Consider the following 18,967-nt stretch of genomic DNA (forward strand, 5'->3'; position numbering starts at 1 on the left):
GGGTAATAGAGGTAAATCCTTTAAATCGCTACTTGTCCTAGAGTTCTGCATGGATTGTAACCAAAATTAGCCACAAACATCGTTGGGGGAAGGGGAACAGAACTTGTATAAATTTTGGCTCTGATCCCCCGGGGGGTAGGAGGGGCGGAGCCGAATAGGGGAAATAGAGGTAAATCCTTTAAATCGCTACAAGTCATAGAGTTCTGAATGGAATGTAACCAAATTTGGCCACAAACATCCTTGGGGGAAGGGGAACAGAACTTGTATAAATTTTGACTCTGACCCCCGGGGGCAGGAGGGGCGGGGCCCAATAGGGGAAATAGAGGTAAATCCTTTAAATCGCTACTAGTCATAGAGTTCTGAATGGAATGTAACTAAATTTGGCCACAAACATCCTTGGGGGAAGGGGAACAGAACTTGTATAAATTTTGGCTCTGATCCCCCAGGGGCTGGAGGGGCGGGGGCCCAATAGGGGAAATAGAGGTAAATCCTTTAAATCACTACTTGTCATAGAGTTCTGAATGGAATTTAACCAAATTTGGCCACAAACATCCTTTGGGGAAATGGAACAGAACTTGTATAAATTTTGGCTCTGACCCCCCGGGGGCAGGAGGGGCGGGGCCCAATAGGGGAAATAGAGGTAAATCCTTTAAATCGCTACTAGTCATAGAGTTCTGCAATGGATTGTAACCAAATTGGCCACAAACATCCTTGGGGGAAGGGGAACAGAACTTGTATAAATTTTGACTCTGGCCCCCCGAGGGCAGGACGGGTGGGGCCCAATAGGGGAAATAGAGGTTAATCCTATAAATCACTTCTTGTCCTAGAGTTTTGTTTGGATTGTGACCAAATTTGGCCATAAACATCCTTGGAAGAAGGGGAACAGAACTTGTATAAATTTTGGCTCTGACCCCCTGGGGGCGGGAGGGGTGGGGCCCAATAGGGGATTTAGAGGTTAATATTAAAATTCCTTCAGAAAAGAAACAATGAACCTGTATTCAGAACATTACTTGGCATTACAAACCAGGTGAGCGATACAGGCCCTCTGGGCCTCTTGTTTTTCTCGGAATGCTTCTCGATTTTACATATCGTGACTGCATTATGCAAATTATGTAGTGTTGCGCTCGTCGGTAAAAGTAATTGAGCACCATGATGATGTTTAAATGGAGTTTCTACAAAGTACGAGACATGACACCTCCAAAGGAGATTGTGGATGAACACAGTTATGGGTACTGTTTTCCACCACAAGCGTAGATTTTGTGATTTCGGCTTTGTTTTTGAGTTACCCATTAAAGGCGAGACGACATTTCTCTTGAAGGTTATCCTCGATACTCCGGTGTTCCGATCACTTAAGATCTCTTTACCCCTGGACTATCTCATAGTAAAACTAGAGGCAAAAGAACAGAAAAGGTAATTTAGTCATTTGATGTGATTGGTTCATATTTATTCCCCTGAGTTGCCTTCAATTTTACTATGAGATAGTCCAGGGGTGTAGAGATCGTATGTGATCGGAACCCCTGGAGTATCGAGGATGCTTGAAGGTAAGATATGCGTCAATGGTGTTTATTAAAAAAAAAATCACGGTTATTTTTAAAAAATATGCATGTTTTCTCTCTCATGTTATTGCTTACCGTTCATGTAATAAACCGTTATCGAACATAAATACGAGCTGTGTTTCTTATAGAACCTTGTGGGAAAACCGGAACGAGAAGAAATTCCCGTTACAATCACTCTAGGACATAACGTGCCAACATCTGTAATATTACATCCATCAAATTATCACCTATCAAATTCCCCACATAATTTTTCTTGACACAATATTTTGAAAGTTCTTTGATACAAAATTTGAAAATAAGCAAATATTGATTACATTTGCCAAATATTTTATTCATTCTTTTTTTCACTAGGTTATCATCACTGATCAAGGTAAAAATATTAACAGAACCAACAAAACGCATATGCAAATTTGGACCTCCAACTTCGTCGGTGGACGTCATTGACAGCTCTTCCAATACAGTAAAGACAATGTTTCTGCCTACAACCATGGCAGAAAAAAATAGCACGATCACTATTCTACATGATTAGGAATTGTGATGTTTCCGAGTTGATTAAAGTCACAGAAAAGTTCATGGTAAGTCCTTTCTATAAAAAATATCTTTAGAGACGATCATCAGCTGACTTGATTATGTAGATTCCAATCTAATTCAAACTGAAATGATATGCAGACTATAAATATACATTACAGCATAATTTGACAGTAGGGCTAAACTTATTTAGTTTAAGTGTTTTTTATATAGTTTGTTTGATAAATTAACGTCCTATCAACAGCTATGGTCATGTAAGGACGGCCTCCCATGTATGCGGTGTGCTGCGTGTATGTTGTGCGAGGTGCATGTTTTGAGAGACTGTGGTATATTCATGTTGTGTCTTATTGTATAGTGGAACTGTTGCCATGATGTGTCGTGTCATTGTGAACATATGTCATATGATCAAAACAATCTAACGTACACTGTCTATGTTATTGCTTACCGTTCATGTAATAAACCGTTATTGAACATAAATACGAGCTGTGTTTCTTATAGAACCTTGTGGGAAAACCGGAACGAGAAGAAATTCCCGTTACAATCACTCTAGGACATAACGTGCCAACATCTGTAATATTACATCCATCAAATTATCACCTATCAAATTCCCCACATAATTTTTCTTGACACAATATTTTGAAAGTTCTTTGATACAAAATTTGAAAATAAGCAAATATTGATTACATTTGCCAAATATTTTATTCATTCTTTTTTCACTAGGTTATCATCACTGATCAAGGTAAAAATATTAACAGAACCAACAAAATGCATATGCAAATTTGGACCTCCAACTTCGTCGGTGGACGTCATTGACAGCTCTTCCAATACAGTAAAGACAATGTTTCTGCCTACAACCATGGCAGAAAAAATAGCACGATCACTATTCTACATGATTAGGAATTGTGATGTTTCCGAGTTGATTAAAGTCACAGAAAAGTTCATGGTAAGTCCTTTCTATAAAAAATATCTTTAGAGACGATCATCAGCTGACTTGATTATGTAGATTCCGATCTAATTCAAACTGAAATGATATGCAGACTATAAATATACATTACAGCATAATTTGACAGTAGGGCTAAACTTATTTAGTTTAAGTGTTTTTTTATAGTTTGTTTGATAAATTAACGTCCTATTAACAGCTATGGTCATGTAAGGACGGCCTCCCATGTATGCGGTGTGCTGCGTGTATGTTGTGCGAGGTGCATGTGAGAGGTGCATGTTTTGAGAGACTGTGGTATATTCATGTTGTGTCTTATTGTATAGTGGAACTGTTGCCATGATGTGTCGTGTCATTGTGAACATATGTCATATGATCAAAACAATCTAACGTACACTGTCTATGTTATTGCTTACCGTTCATGTAATAAACCGTTATCGAACATAAATACGAGCTGTGTTTCTTATAGAACCTTGTGGGAAAACCGGAACGAGAAGAAATTCCCGTTACAATCACTCTAGGACATAACGTGCCAACATCTGTAATATTACATCCATCAAATTATCACCTATCAAATTCCCCACATAATTTTTCTTGACACAATATTTTGAAAGTTCTTTGATACAAAATTTGAAAATAAGCAAATATTGATTACATTTGCCAAATATTTTATTCATTCTTTTTTTCACTAGGTTATCATCACTGATCAAGGTAAAAATATTAACAGAACCAACAAAACGCATATGCAAATTTGGACCTCCAACTTCGTCGGTGGACGTCATTGACTGCTCTTCCAATACAGTAAAGACAATGTTTCTGCCTACAACCATGGCAGAAAAAATAGCACGATCACTATTCTACATGATTAGGAATTGTGATGTTTCCGAGTTGATTAAAGTCACAGAAAAGTTCATGGTAAGTCCTTTCTATAAAAAATATCTTTAGAGACGATCATCAGCTGACTTGATTATGTAGATTCCGATCTAATTCAAACTGAAATGATATGCAGACTATAAATATACATTACAGCATAATTTGACAGTAGGGCTAAACTTATTTAGTTTAAGTGTTTTTTATAGTTTGTTTGATAAATTAACGTCCTATCAACAGCTATGGTCATGTAAGGACGGCCTCCCATGTATGCGGTGTGCTGCGTGTATGTTGTGCGAGGTGCATGTTTTGAGAGACTGTGGTATATTCATGTTGTGTCTTATTGTATAGTGGAACTGTTGCCATGATGTGTCGTGTCATTGTGAACATATGTCATATGATCAAAACAATCTAACGTACACTGTCTATGTTATTGCTTACCGTTCATGTAATAAACCGTTATTGAACATAAATACGAGCTGTGTTTCTTAAAGAACCTTGTGGGAAAACCGGAACGAGAAGAAATTCCCGTTACAATCACTCTAGGACATAACGTGCCAACATCTGTAATATTACATCCATCAAATTATCACCTATCAAATTCCCCACATAATTTTTCTTGACACAATATTTTGAAAGTTCTTTGATACAAAATTTGAAAATAAGCAAATATTGATTACATTTGCCAAAATATTTTAACGTTCTATTTTTTTTTCACTAGGTTATCATCACTGATCAAGGTAAAAATATTAACAGAACCAACAAAACGCATATGCAAATTTGGACCTCCAACTTCGTCGGTGGACGTCATTGACAGCTCTTCCAATACAGTAAAGACAATGTTTCTGCCTACAACCATGGCAGAAAAAATAGCACGATCACTATTCTACATGATTAGGAATTGTGATGTTTCCGAGTTGATTAAAGTCACAGAAAAGTTCATGGTAAGTCCTTTCTATAAAAAATATCTTTAGAGACGATCATCAGCTGACTTGATTATGTAGATTCCGATCTAATTCAAACTGAAATGATATGCAGACTATAAATATACATTACAGCATAATTTGACAGTAGGGCTAAACTTATTTAGTTTAAGTGTTTTTTTATAGTTTGTTTGATAAATTAACGTCCTATTAACAGCTATGGTCATGTAAGGACGGCCTCCCATGTATGCGGTGTGCTGCGTGTATGTTGTGCGAGGTGCATGTTTTGAGAGACTGTGGTATATTCATGTTGTGTCTTATTGTATAGTGGAACTGTTGCCATGATGTGTCGTGTCATTGTGAACATATGTCATATGATCAAAACAATCTAACGTACACTGTCTATGTTATTGCTTACCGTTCATGTAATAAACCGTTATCGAACATAAATACGAGCTGTGTTTCTTATAGAACCTTGTGGGAAAACCGGAACGAGAAGAAAATTCCCGTTACAATCACTCTAGGACATAACGTGCCAACATCTGTAATATTACATCCATCAAATTATCACCTATCAAATTCCCCACATAATTTTTCTTGACACAATATTTTGAAAGTTCTTTGATACAAAATTTGAAAATAAGCAAATATTGATTACATTTGCCAAAATTTTTTATTCATTCTTTTTTCACTAGGTTATCATCACTGATCAAGGTAAAAATATTAACAGAACCAACAAAACGCATATGCAAATTTGGACCTCCAACTTCGTCGGTGGACGTCATTGACAGCTCTTCCAATACAGTAAAGACAATGTTTCTGCCTACAACCATGGCAGAAAAAATAGCACGATCACTATTCTACATGATTAGGAATTGTGATGTTTCCGAGTTGATTAAAAGTCACAGAAAAGTTCATGGTAAGTCCTTTCTATAAAAAATATCTTTAGAGACGATCATCAGCTGACTTGATTATGTAGATTCCGATCTAATTCAAACTGAAATGATATGCAGACTATAAATATACATTACAGCATAATTTGACAGTAGGGCTAAACTTATTTAGTTTAAGTGTTTTTTTATAGTTTGTTTGATAAATTAACGTCCTATTAACAGCTATGGTCATGTAAGGACGGCCTCCCATGTATGCGGTGTGCTGCGTGTATGTTGTGCGAGGTGCATGTTTTGAGAGACTGTGGTATATTCATGTTGTGTCTTATTGTATAGTGGAACTGTTGCCATGATGTGTCGTGTCATTGTGAACATATGTCATATGATCAAAACAATCTAACGTACACTGTCTATGTTATTGCTTACCGTTCATGTAATAAACCGTTATCGAACATAAATACGAGCTGTGTTTCTTATAGAACCTTGTGGGAAAACCGGAACGAGAAGAAATTCCCGTTACAATCACTCTAGGACATAACGTGCCAACATCTGTAATATTACATCCATCAAATTATCACCTATCAAATTCCCCACATAATTTTTCTTGACACAATATTTTGAAAGTTCTTTGATACAAAATTTGAAAATAAGCAAATATTGATTACATTTGCCAAATATTTTATTCATTCTTTTTTTTCACTAGGTTATCATCACTGATCAAGGTAAAAATATTAACAGAACCAACAAAACGCATATGCAAATTTGGACCTCCAACTTCGTCGGTGGACGTCATTGACAGCTCTTCCAATACAGTAAAGACAATGTTTCTGCCTACAACCATGGCAGAAAAAATAGCACGATCACTATTCTACATGATTAGGAATTGTGATGTTTCCGAGTTGATTAAAGTCACAGAAAAGTTCATGGTAAGTCCTTTCTATAAAAAATATCTTTAGAGACGATCATCAGCTGACTTGATTATGTAGATTCCGATCTAATTCAAACTGAAATGATATGCAGACTATAAATATACATTACAGCATAATTTGACAGTAGGGCTAAACTTATTTAGTTTAAGTGTTTTTTTTATAGTTTGTTTGATAAATTAACGTCCTATTAACAGCTATGGTCATGTAAGGACGGCCTCCCATGTATGCGGTGTGCTGCGTGTATGTTGTGCGAGGTGCATGTTTTGAGAGACTGTGGTATATTCATGTTGTGTCTTATTGTATAGTGGAACTGTTGCCATGATGTGTGTCGTGTCATTGTGAACATATGTCATATGATCAAAACAATCTAACGTACACTGTCTATGTTATTGCTTACCGTTCATGTAATAAACCGTTATTGAACATAAATACGAGCTGTGTTTCTTATAGAACCTTGTGGGAAAACCGGAACGAGAAGAAATTCCCGTTACAATCACTCTAGGACATAACGTGCCAACATCTGTAATATTACATCCATCAAATTATCACCTATCAAATTCCCCACATAATTTTTCTTGACACAATATTTTGAAAGTTCTTTGATACAAAATTTGAAAATAAGCAAATATTGATTACATTTGCCAAATATTTTATTCATTCTTTTTTCACTAGGTTATCATCACTGATCAAGGTAAAAATATTAACAGAACCAACAAAACGCATATGCAAATTTGGACCTCCAACTTCGTCGGTGGACGTCATTGACAGCTCTTCCAATACAGTAAAGACAATGTTTCTGCCTACAACCATGGCAGAAAAAATAGCACGATCACTATTCTACATGATTAGGAATTGTGATGTTTCCGAGTTGATTAAAGTCACAGAAAAGTTCATGGTAAGTCCTTTCTATAAAAAAAATATCTTTAGAGACGATCATCAGCTGACTTGATTATGTAGATTCCGATCTAATTCAAACTGAAATGATATGCAGACTATAAATATACATTACAGCATAATTTGACAGTAGGGCTAAACTTATTTAGTTTAAGTGTTTTTTTATAGTTTGTTTGATAAATTAACGTCCTATTAACAGCTATGGTCATGTAAGGACGGCCTCCCATGTATGCGGTGTGCTGCGTGTATGTTGTGCGAGGTGCATGTTTTGAGAGACTGTGGTATATTCATGTTGTGTCTTATTGTATAGTGGAACTGTTGCCATGATGTGTCGTGTCATTGTGAACATATGTCATATGATCAAAACAATCTAACGTACACTGTCTATGTTATTGCTTACCGTTCATGTAATAAACCGTTATCGAACATAAATACGAGCTGTGTTTCTTATAGAACCTTGTGGGAAAACCGGAACGAGAAGAAATTCCCGTTACAATCACTCTAGGACATAACGTGCCAACATCTGTAATATTACATCCATCAAATTATCACCTATCAAATTCCCCACATAATTTTTCTTGACACAATATTTTGAAAGTTCTTTGATACAAAATTTGAAAATAAGCAAATATTGATTACATTTGCCAAATATTTTATTCATTCTTTTTTCACTAGGTTATCATCACTGATCAAGGTAAAAATATTAACAGAACCAACAAAACGCATATGCAAATTTGGACCTCCAACTTCGTCGGTGGACGTCATTGACAGCTCTTCCAATACAGTAAAGACAATGTTTCTGCCTACAACCATGGCAGAAAAAATAGCACGATCACTATTCTACATGATTAGGAATTGTGATGTTTCCGAGTTGATTAAAGTCACAGAAAAGTTCATGGTAAGTCCTTTCTATAAAAAATATCTTTAGAGACGATCATCAGCTGACTTGATTATGTAGATTCCGATCTAATTCAAACTGAAATGATATGCAGACTATAAATATACATTACAGCATAATTTGACAGTAGGGCTAAACTTATTTAGTTTAAGTGTTTTTTATAGTTTGTTTGATAAATTAACGTCCTATCAACAGCTATGGTCATGTAAGGACGGCCTCCCATGTATGCGGTGTGCTGCGTGTATGTTGTGCGAGGTGCATGTTTTGAGAGACTGTGGTATATTCATGTTGTGTCTTATTGTATAGTGGAACTGTTGCCATGATGTGTCGTGTCATTGTGAACATATGTCATATGATCAAAACAATCTAACGTACACTGTCTATGTTATTGCTTACCGTTCATGTAATAAACCGTTATCGAACATAAATACGAGCTGTGTTTCTTATAGAACCTTGTGGGAAAACCGGAACGAGAAGAAATTCCCGTTACAATCACTCTAGGACATAACGTGCCAACATCTGTAATATTACATCCATCAAATTATCACCTATCAAATTCCCCACATAATTTTTCTTGACACAATATTTTGAAAGTTCTTTGATACAAAATTTGAAAATAAGCAAATATTGATTACATTTGCCAAATATTTTATTCATTCTTTTTTCACTAGGTTATCATCACTGATCAAGGTAAAAATATTAACAGAACCAACAAAACGCATATGCAAATTTGGACCTCCAACTTCGTCGGTGGACGTCATTGACAGCTCTTCCAATACAGTAAAGACAATGTTTCTGCCTACAACCATGGCAGAAAAAATAGCACGATCACTATTCTACATGATTAGGAATTGTGATGTTTCCGAGTTGATTAAAGTCACAGAAAAGTTCATGGTAAGTCCTTTCTATAAAAAATATCTTTAGAGACGATCATCAGCATTCTTTCGGTTTTACATTATAGTCACATGTTTGTACAACGGTGAACATTTCACGCAAGGTACGAAATGGGCTGATGGTTGTGACCTGAAATGTGTTTGTGAAGGGATTATGCAGATGTTTTAGCAGGTCGGCATTATCCTACTTATATACGTATTGATCTTATTGCTGTCATTGTAGGGGCTTGGGTTTTTTATTAATTAACGCCCTATTACCAGCCAGAGTCAAACAAGGGCGGAGAAAAGTGGTAAATTGTGAATACAATTATATATTTAGCATGCTTCATAAATATGGAAATGTTGACCATCATGTTATTCTTTCTTCAATAATATATTGAAAACCACAAGGTTTGATGAGATAAGTTGATAAAAATCATTGAAATGGACAAACATGTACGATGCCTTATAAACGCTAGATACAAAACAATTCATGCACGTTAGACGTTCTTGTTCACATGACTTATTAATGTCTAAGTGAAAACATGACAGTGAAAGTCACTTTACAATAACTACTAACAAATGGAAATAAATTGACTGTTTGGGAATGTGGCCTAAATATGAAAGAGAAAAAACACACAAATGAATCATTTCGCCAAGACCACTGGATTATTTTAAATTAACAACATTTTGAACAGTACAAATGTCAACTGAAACTAAAAGTTATTTTAGATTGAACTGAGACCTGTGTAAAATGCATATTGTATGTTAAGAAGAGTGACATGTAATATGTTCCTTAAATGTTTTATGACATTTGATTCTTGTGAACTGATTCACAACAAAGGCAATTAATTGACTATGTCTGTTTCTTTTCTTTTAAAATTAAATGGCATTCAAGGTCGTGTAAGGACGGCCTTCCATGTATGCGATGTGTTGCGTGTAAGAAGTTAATGTTTTGGGAGACTGCTGTATATTCGTGCTGTGTCTTATTATTTAGTTGAAATCTTTGTCCTTTTATAGTGATCTATCACTGACAAATGCCACGGAAGAAACGAAACAACAAACCCCACCTGGTCCCATTATACTGAAAAGCGTTTGCAATACATTTTCAAAAATTGTATTACAAAGCCTATATAATGCTAGAAACAATATATTCTCACATTTTTCGAGACATCATATGAGGTATTTTTGTTTGTTTGTTTGATTAATTAACGTCCTATTAACAGCCAGGGTCATGTAAGGACAGCCTCCCATGTATGCGGTGTGTTGGGTGTATGTTGTGCGTGTTTTGGGAGACTGCGGTATATTTATGTTGTGTCTTCTTGTATAGTGGAACTGTTGGCCTTTTTATAGGCCCTGCAGGTAGGGCGTTAGAATTGTGCCTGCTGCCCCTATTGCATGATCGTAAAAGGCGACTAAATTTAGGATCTTATCTTTTCTCTTCTTCCTAATTGACTTTATCTTTCCTAATGCCTACCTTGGCACCGCCTCACTTTTGGCCTTGAGTTGAGCGTTCGCCCCTGTGAGGAAGGCTCTGGGTTCTGTCCCCTGGCCGAGACACACCAAAGTCTATAAAAGTGGTAGTTTCTGCTCCTGCTTAGCGTTCAGCACACAGGGAGTGGGACGACTGGTTCGCCCGTTGTCAGTATAATGTGACCGGGTGGGGTGTGTTGCTTGGTGTCTTCGGCGGCATGCTTCAGTGATATAGCACTATAAAAAGGGCAACAGTTCCACTATACAAGAAGACACAACACGAACATACCGCAGTCTCCCAGTACACTCACCTCGCACAACATACACGCAACACACCGCATACATGGGAGGCCGTCCTTACATGACCATAGCTGTTAATAGGACGTTAATAAATCAAACAAACAAACAAACAAATTTTTACAGTGCTATATTACTGAAGCACGCCGCCGAAGACACCAAGCAACACACTCCACCCGATCACATTATACTGACAACGGGCGAACCAGTCGTTCCACTCCCTGTGTACTGAGCGCTAAGCAAGAGCAGAAACTACCACTTTTATAGACTTTGGTGTATCGCGGCCAGGGGACAGAACCCATAAAAGGTAACGATTTAAACAGGGTCCATAACGAACTAATGCTGTTGTATGTGCTTAGAAAGTACTGGTAGATGTTCTGTTCTTTGAAACTGTGTAAATGACATATCATGCCCAAGTACTTAATTTTTCTCGCTTTATGTCGTTCGTCAAAAATGAAATCAATTTACATTTTCCTGTTATGGCACATTCCTTACAATGAGTGCTTATACATTGCAAAGATGCAATTATGTATTGCTTCAATAGTACTTTGTCACTATCTCCACGAACACTGTTATGTCCCTTCATCGTAACACTGTCATGTCCCTTCATCGTAATGATTCTTTTGACAAATAAAAATATGATGTGTGATTCTAGCTTTCCATATAATTATGTTCTTTTGAATTAGTAAAATTGTATTTCATTCTATATCAGGTGTCCACGTTACAATACCTTACCTGTCGGCTGTGTCCTCATTAACGACACCAGAGACAGTTGCTGCCGAATTCCTGATTGTAAATCTGTGACTCAGTCGACAGATGACAGATGATGCATCACCAGCTGGTGCGTCTTGTTCTATGTCCCAGCCCACAGATCCACCAGTTTGTGTCTACAAAGGCGTTTCGTACCAACAAGACCAGAAGTTGACGGATGGTTATGATTTCAAATGTGTCTGTACAGAGGCTACAACTGGCAAATATATGTGTTCTCAGAGGTAGAAAAACCACTATTGTGTTTCTCGTAAATCACCCTTTGCTTCTATCCAGTTAAAATTCTTGAAAATTCATTTTGAGTTTATATTATATTCCCATCTTTGTGGAAATAATCTAAAAATTAAATAATGTAGTTTGAAAGTATCTGAATTTAAATTACGGATTTTGTATGCATGTAAAGAACTAATGTGGCAGGATGAACGGGCAAAATGTGAGTAATTAGTAGTTAATATTTCAAATCGGTACTAATCATGGAGTTCAGTATGAGCAAATTTTGTGTACTTTTTTTCTGTAGGAACCATGTAAACTACTAGATATCCATGCAGTATAATAATTCTTTTGCTAAGGAACAAAATGTGGTTTGGTGTATTTATAATTCATATTATTGTATACAGGTGTCCACGTTACAACACAGTACCTGACGGCTGTGTCCTCATTACCGACATAAGAGACAGTTGCTGCCAAATCCTTAACTGTGAACATGTGACTCGGTCGACAGATGATGCATAACCAGCCAGGGCGTCTAGTTCTAATATATTCCAGCCCACAGATATACCAGTGTGTCTACCAAAGTGTTACGTAGCAACAATTTGTTTTATCATATACCGAAGTTTAAACAGGTTCACTCAACAAAAAATTCTACTCACAGGTAGCTTTCACCTGTTATCCAGCAGGCTTCTAATGAAAGTTTGTGTGTTTGTGTGATTGAAGTAACGTTCTATAACAAGCCAGGGTCATGCTCATGTTCATGGTCACTGCCTTCAATGTATGCGATATGTTCTTGTATGACGTGCGAATGTGTGTTTTGTAGCACTCAGCATACCAGTTCGCCCGTTTTCGATATAATGTGACCGGGTGGTAGGGCTGTGCTTAGTGTCTTCGACGACCTGCTTCAGTGATAAAAAGGACAAAAGCTCCACTATAATGAAGAACAAACACGAATGTATCGCACTCCCCCAAACACGCACGCTGCATACTGTATACATCAGAAGCCGTCCTAAACATGACCCTGGCTGTTAATAGAACATACATTTAACAACACAAACAAAATCGAAGAAACGTTCATTCTTACGAAATTGAAACAAAATAGTCTGATCTTATAGCTGTATATCATAAGAAATATATCGAAGGTTTAATCGCTACAATTCAATCTTATCAAGTGATATTCCAGTGTATCAGCCAATCGTATGCGACGTAACAACACGTAACAAAACGTTATTGGAGGATAAATGATTCTACATACTATTTTCCTATATATGGTATCTTATATATATCACACTAATATTAATGAAAAAACACAGCATAGTTTACACTCTGTACTTTCTGTTGATTTTCTCAATAAATGTCAATTTCTTTAGTTTTTGTGTCATAGTTCTACTTACATGTATAAGTATTAGCAATTCTTCTTTGGAGGGTTCTTGATGTCCTCCAAAGGGCATTGCACACTTGGACATAGTTGACTGGATTTCCGAGATGGAGTGTCTTTCAGAAATGAGTCAATTTGTCTTTGGCAATCTTGATTCTGCTCCTTTACAGTTGTTGTGTCATCATCCTTGTTGTCCTTTCTTGTGTTTCTTTTGGACACTTTCCCGTCTGGGGGATTCTGCTGCTTTCTTTTCATTGATTGCGTCAGTTGTACAGGAAAATAATGGCAAGGGCGTTCCTTCTTTTTTCCTGACGTTCGCTCTGATCATCATCCCGTTTCACCGTGTGTTCATCGTCGTCAGCTTTTCCACTTTCGTCGTCAGAACTCGTATCTGAGCTTTCAGAGCTCGAATCTTCTTTATTTTCCCATAATGATGGCTACTTAGCTTGGATATGTCCGGCGTTCTTCGATGGTCGTTTGTGTAGTCTTTGAAAAAGTGACCAGTCTGCAGGCAGTTTGAACAGGTGACATTTTCATTGGGTTGACCTATGTGTTTGACAACTGCTCGATATTTTCCTCCGATTTTCATTTTTAGGAAGCGGGTTTTCCAATTTCTTGACAATCACAATTCTGTCCCCTGTTTCAAACTTTGTCAAGAAACCATCGACTATAATTCGTTCCCTGTACATGTTTAAAATGTCTCAGCCTTTAAGTCTCGTTTTGTTTGACCATCGAACGCCAAGAAATACTAATCCATCGGTTATCAAATTGATGCGCGAATCTTAGCCATGCAGACATATACGCCACATGACACCTACACGTTAAAAGCCTGTCTATTGTTCGATGGATACTAAACGAACTATCCCTGGATTGTAGGAATATATGACACAATAGTTCGTTTCGGCTTAACTGCGGGATAGATGCTGGCGCATGCGTACAAACGGCTTGGGGGGACAAACCGTCATTGTTTGTTTACATTCGCTACGAGATCGAGATGGTGAAGGGCTGCAGTGTTTGGAGCTGTACTAATCGTTCAAATGGACAGGCGAAGGAACGCGGAGTGAATTTTTTTTAGATTTCCCGTGGACAAACATAAGAGAAGATCTTGGATCAAAGTTATCAATCGAAGGGACTGGCAGCCTACGTCAAATTCGTTTGTGTGCTCTGACCATTTCGTCAGCGGCTGGCACGCTTACGATAGATCCGAGGTGGACTACACGCCGACAGTCTTCCATTATAAGAAGAAACCAGTCAGCCCAGGTAGATCAAATCGGGCATTCCGACGAAATTTAAGTAAAGTAGGTAACGGTATGGCTTTTAAAATTAAGACCGAATTAGATGAAAGTCAAGTACATTCAAAATGGCATTGTACCTACAATGTACGTTTCCTTTTAGGCCTAATTAAGTGTGAACAAATACACACAGTTTTCTAAAAATTAATCGTATTGTTAAATGCTATGATTATTTTGTAGAGCTAGCTTATTTATCTATTTTGTTTCCCAATTACAACAAATATTGTTAGATATTCTATGATAGTGTTTTTTTGGGTTTTTTTCAATTATTTGAATTCAAAGCTTCCAGTACCCAATATACGTTCATATATATATGTTCATACAGTTAATGCACTTCAAATGAATAAATTCATGGACATTTAATAGAGAGTTTCTGGCACCTGACTAAAGTCTCTAAAATGGATGTGCATATGATTTTTACAACATCATTTCAGATATTCAAATTTGAATTATACAGATCTCTATTTAAAATACAAATATCTTGTACAAATACAAATATCATGTATCTTAAGATACATGTATATTATTTCCAATTTAAGGATTCATCAGGATCCCTATAATTACCAGGGTCTGTGCCAGACCACTATAACAGATTGCCCTAAGCTTGTGCAATAAAAACGCATGAAAATAAACATAATTAAAATACATATATAATTGGTTAAAACTCAAATGTCTTGCCTTATGTGTATTCTATTGTAAGGTTTTTGTTACTCTCAACTTTGTAAGATAAACTTATCCTGTCGTCAGGTATTCCATTGTCAGGCGGCTAATTCTTAACAAAACAACATACACAGAAATATAAAGTTCAATTAAGTTTTATTAAGTGTAATCAAAGATTTATTTCCCAATACTTGCCACAAATAATTTATTCCAATCGAAATCGGAAATGCCAGGAAGTAATCCAGGAGTTTGAATTCAACTAATATTTCCAATATATTCCGAATAATAACTATATTTAGTAAATTTACTCAAAGTAAATCCCGGAAAGCTGAAGTTAAGTAAAATCAAAGTATGGGGTTATATCCAGTAATCATAAGATGTCATACAAAATCAGTAACTAAACTATAACTATACACAAAACTATACTTTGTTTGTTTGTTTGTTTGATTAATTAACGTCCTATTAACAGCTATGGTCATGTAAGGACGGCCTCCCATGTATGCGGTATTTTGCGTGTGTATGTTGTGCGAGGTGCGTGTTTCGGGAGACTGCGGTATATTCATGTTGTGTCTTCTTGTATAGTGGAACTTTTGCCCTTTTTATAGTGCTATATCACTGGAGCATGCCGCCGAAGACACCAAGCACACACACCCCACCCGGTCACATTATACTGACAACGGGCAAACCAGTCGTCCCACTCCCTGTATGCTGAGCGTTAAGCAGGAGCAGAAACTACCACTTTTACAGACGTTGGTTTGTCTCGGCCAGGGGACAGAACCCAGAGCCTTCCTCACAGGGGCGAACGCTCAACCCAAGGCCAAAAGTGAGGCGGTGCCAAGGGAGGCATTAGGAAAGATTAAAGTCAGTTAGGAAGAAGAGAAAAATATAAGATCCTAAATTTAGTCGCCTTTTACGATCATGCAATAGGGGCAGCAGGTACAATTCTAACGCCCTACCTGCAGGGCCAACAAAACTATACACAACACAGTGTCGAATAATATCCAAAATCCAAGAAATACACAAAACTTTTAATCTCCCTAACAACAACTTTAAGTCTCCCGATTCACAACTCCCGACATAACTTCTACAGCACTAACAAGATAAAAGCCCCAAATAAGGCCCAACATCCCTTTTTTATACCGACTATTTTAGACTAATGACATCAATTACTACTTTTAGCTACAACATAGATATACATAGGTACCACAGAATTCTAAGTTTAGAATGACATCATATGCTTAATATAGAACCTTTCCTGGAAGTGACCAACACAACAAACTACCCCCTCCCCAAATGACCTCATACCTATTTTTAACCCAAAAGTTGAGACCTGGGAACTTGACCAACTAAGCCCAGATCAGAACCCGACACCCTGGGAACTGGACATTCTAACTCCATAACAATGATCTCATATATATTTATACACTACAGTCCCTCAGACTCTGTATCATGTACTAATACACTAAGGACAATTATATATTTACTTCTTATACACACATTAATCAACAAACTCTAAGATCACTTATAACAGTCAGACTGATAACGCTAATAGTGTCAATTAATTAATACTGAGAACACTACATGAACTCTTATCTCTCCTATTGTTAATTAGCGACTACGTCATATAATTATCACTGACCATAGACTGACCCCCACAAGACAATCTCATATAGACTCGCCTTACCAGTACATACACAAACCAAAGGGGTATAATCCAAGGGAAATAATCCAAACTAAACTTCACACTATTTTCAACATGCATGCAGTACATGTACAGTTTATGTAATTATTATTCATGTTCTTAAAATGTATGTTTAATATGCTGTATATCTTGTTGAACATTTTAGACATTTGAGGAGGCAGCTCAGAGGCAAAAGGAAAGAGAAGACGGAATGCTCAGACTGTCCATGGCCCATCATGACTATGCCATTGTCACTGATAAGACAGAAGACGTGAAAAATTATGTAAATACAGGTCTTCAATCCGAGTGTGATCCTGTCTTGGAGGAGAACATCAGTTTGAGGGAGGAGAGCATCATTCTCAGAGAGAAAGAAAAAAAAACTGACTTTTTCTGTGGAAAAAATCAAAGAGAATGATAAGGCAACTCGTTTTTATACTGGTTTACCCACTTTTGGAGGTTTTTTTTATGGTTATTCAACTTTCTCAAAATTAAAGCACAGGATATGACTTTCTGGGATGGACAGAACACTCCAGGAGACAGGAAAAGACCTATGAAACTTTCCATTTCATTGCCTAATCAACTGCTGGCAGTATTGATGAGACTGAAGTTGGGTCTGTTTGTGCAGGACATTGCTGATCGCTTTGATATTTCTTGTAGTACTTTTTCAAATTTATTTGTGTCATGGATCTGTCTTTTATATGAAGAGTTGAAATTAATTAATGTGTATCCTTCCCGACAGTTAGTAAACCAGAACATGCCTGAAGCGTTCAAATCCTTTCCAAATTTAAGAATTATAGTAGACTGTACAGAATTTTTTGTACAGAGGTCATAAAGTCTTGTGAACCAGAATTTGTTGTATTCAAATTACAAACATAATGTGACTTTGAAATTTTTAATTGGTATTACACCTTCAGGTGTTATTTCATATGTATCAGATGCTTGGGGTGGAAAAGTATCTGACCGCCGTATTGTTATGGAGAGTGGTTTTTTGGATTTATTAGAGCCAGGAGATAATGTTATGGCTGATAAAGGTTTTACTATTTCAGATTTACTCCCAGAGAGAAAGTGTTCATTAAATATACCACCTTTTAAGCGTAAATCACAGTTCACTGTTGAAGAGGTTTTTCAAACACAATCAATTGCTAAAGTCAGAATTCATGTTGAAAGAACCATTGGTCGAGTGAAAAAGTTCCATTTGTTTAATGGTGTATTGCCGTTATCTTTGGCACCTATTGCTTCAAATTGTTTCAAGGTTGCTTGCTGGTTAACCAACCTGGATGTGCCTATTGTATAGTCATGCATTTTTTTGTTAAAAGTAATCATAAGATTATCAATACTGCTTTCATTATAACTCTGTATTAGATCATACGTTTTTTGTAATTATTTGGTTGGAGTACATGTACATAAATATAACTTATAAGTTATAATGTAATAACAACAGGAAACATGAATATATAAATTCCCTTGTCTAATATTAGAGCAAGGTTAATATTTAATGGATCAGAAACTTTCTCTCATGACAGGTGTATCAAATGAACTGATGATTGGATATTGTTTGAAAAAAAAGAATAAATTACACAAACATGTCACAGCTGAGATATTTAATTGTGGTTGTGGTTTCTATATTGAAAGATTCTGTTCATGCATGTATACAGATAACATTTCAATAGGGTTTTTTCAATTTAAATCAAACTATTGGCAGTGAACTTGCTCCAATAGGATTGGACATCAGCCATTACCCTCCCTTAATATGATAACAGAATGTAAAAAGCGACTTACACAACATATGTACATTACATTTTGTAACTCATTTTGTAATGTAACTACATTTTTGTATTTCATTAAAGGGAAAAAACTCTTTGAAGTTAACAGGGTTTAATGTATAATATTTTTATGAACAGTATTAATTTT

The 18,967-nt window shown here is 36.5% G+C and overlaps 1 long non-coding RNA gene and 1 pseudogene across 1 annotated transcript; both read left to right on the plus strand.

Moving 5' to 3' along the window:
• Window positions 1-6,434: 6,434 nt before the first annotated feature.
• On the plus strand, window positions 6,435-9,342 carry LOC138310957 (uncharacterized). The gene is made up of 4 exons (XR_011206501.1): window positions 6,435-6,630; window positions 7,306-7,528; window positions 8,203-8,425; window positions 9,097-9,342. It is a non-coding gene; the product is annotated as an uncharacterized lncRNA (long non-coding RNA).
• Window positions 9,343-17,543: 8,201 nt separating this feature from the next.
• On the plus strand, window positions 17,544-18,350 carry LOC138310776 (uncharacterized; annotated as a pseudogene).
• Window positions 18,351-18,967: the final 617 nt, after the last annotated feature.

This window comes from Argopecten irradians, chromosome 16 (genome assembly GCF_041381155.1).
Source record: "Argopecten irradians isolate NY chromosome 16, Ai_NY, whole genome shotgun sequence".
In the NCBI taxonomy this organism is placed as follows: Eukaryota; Metazoa; Mollusca; class Bivalvia; order Pectinida; family Pectinidae; genus Argopecten; species Argopecten irradians.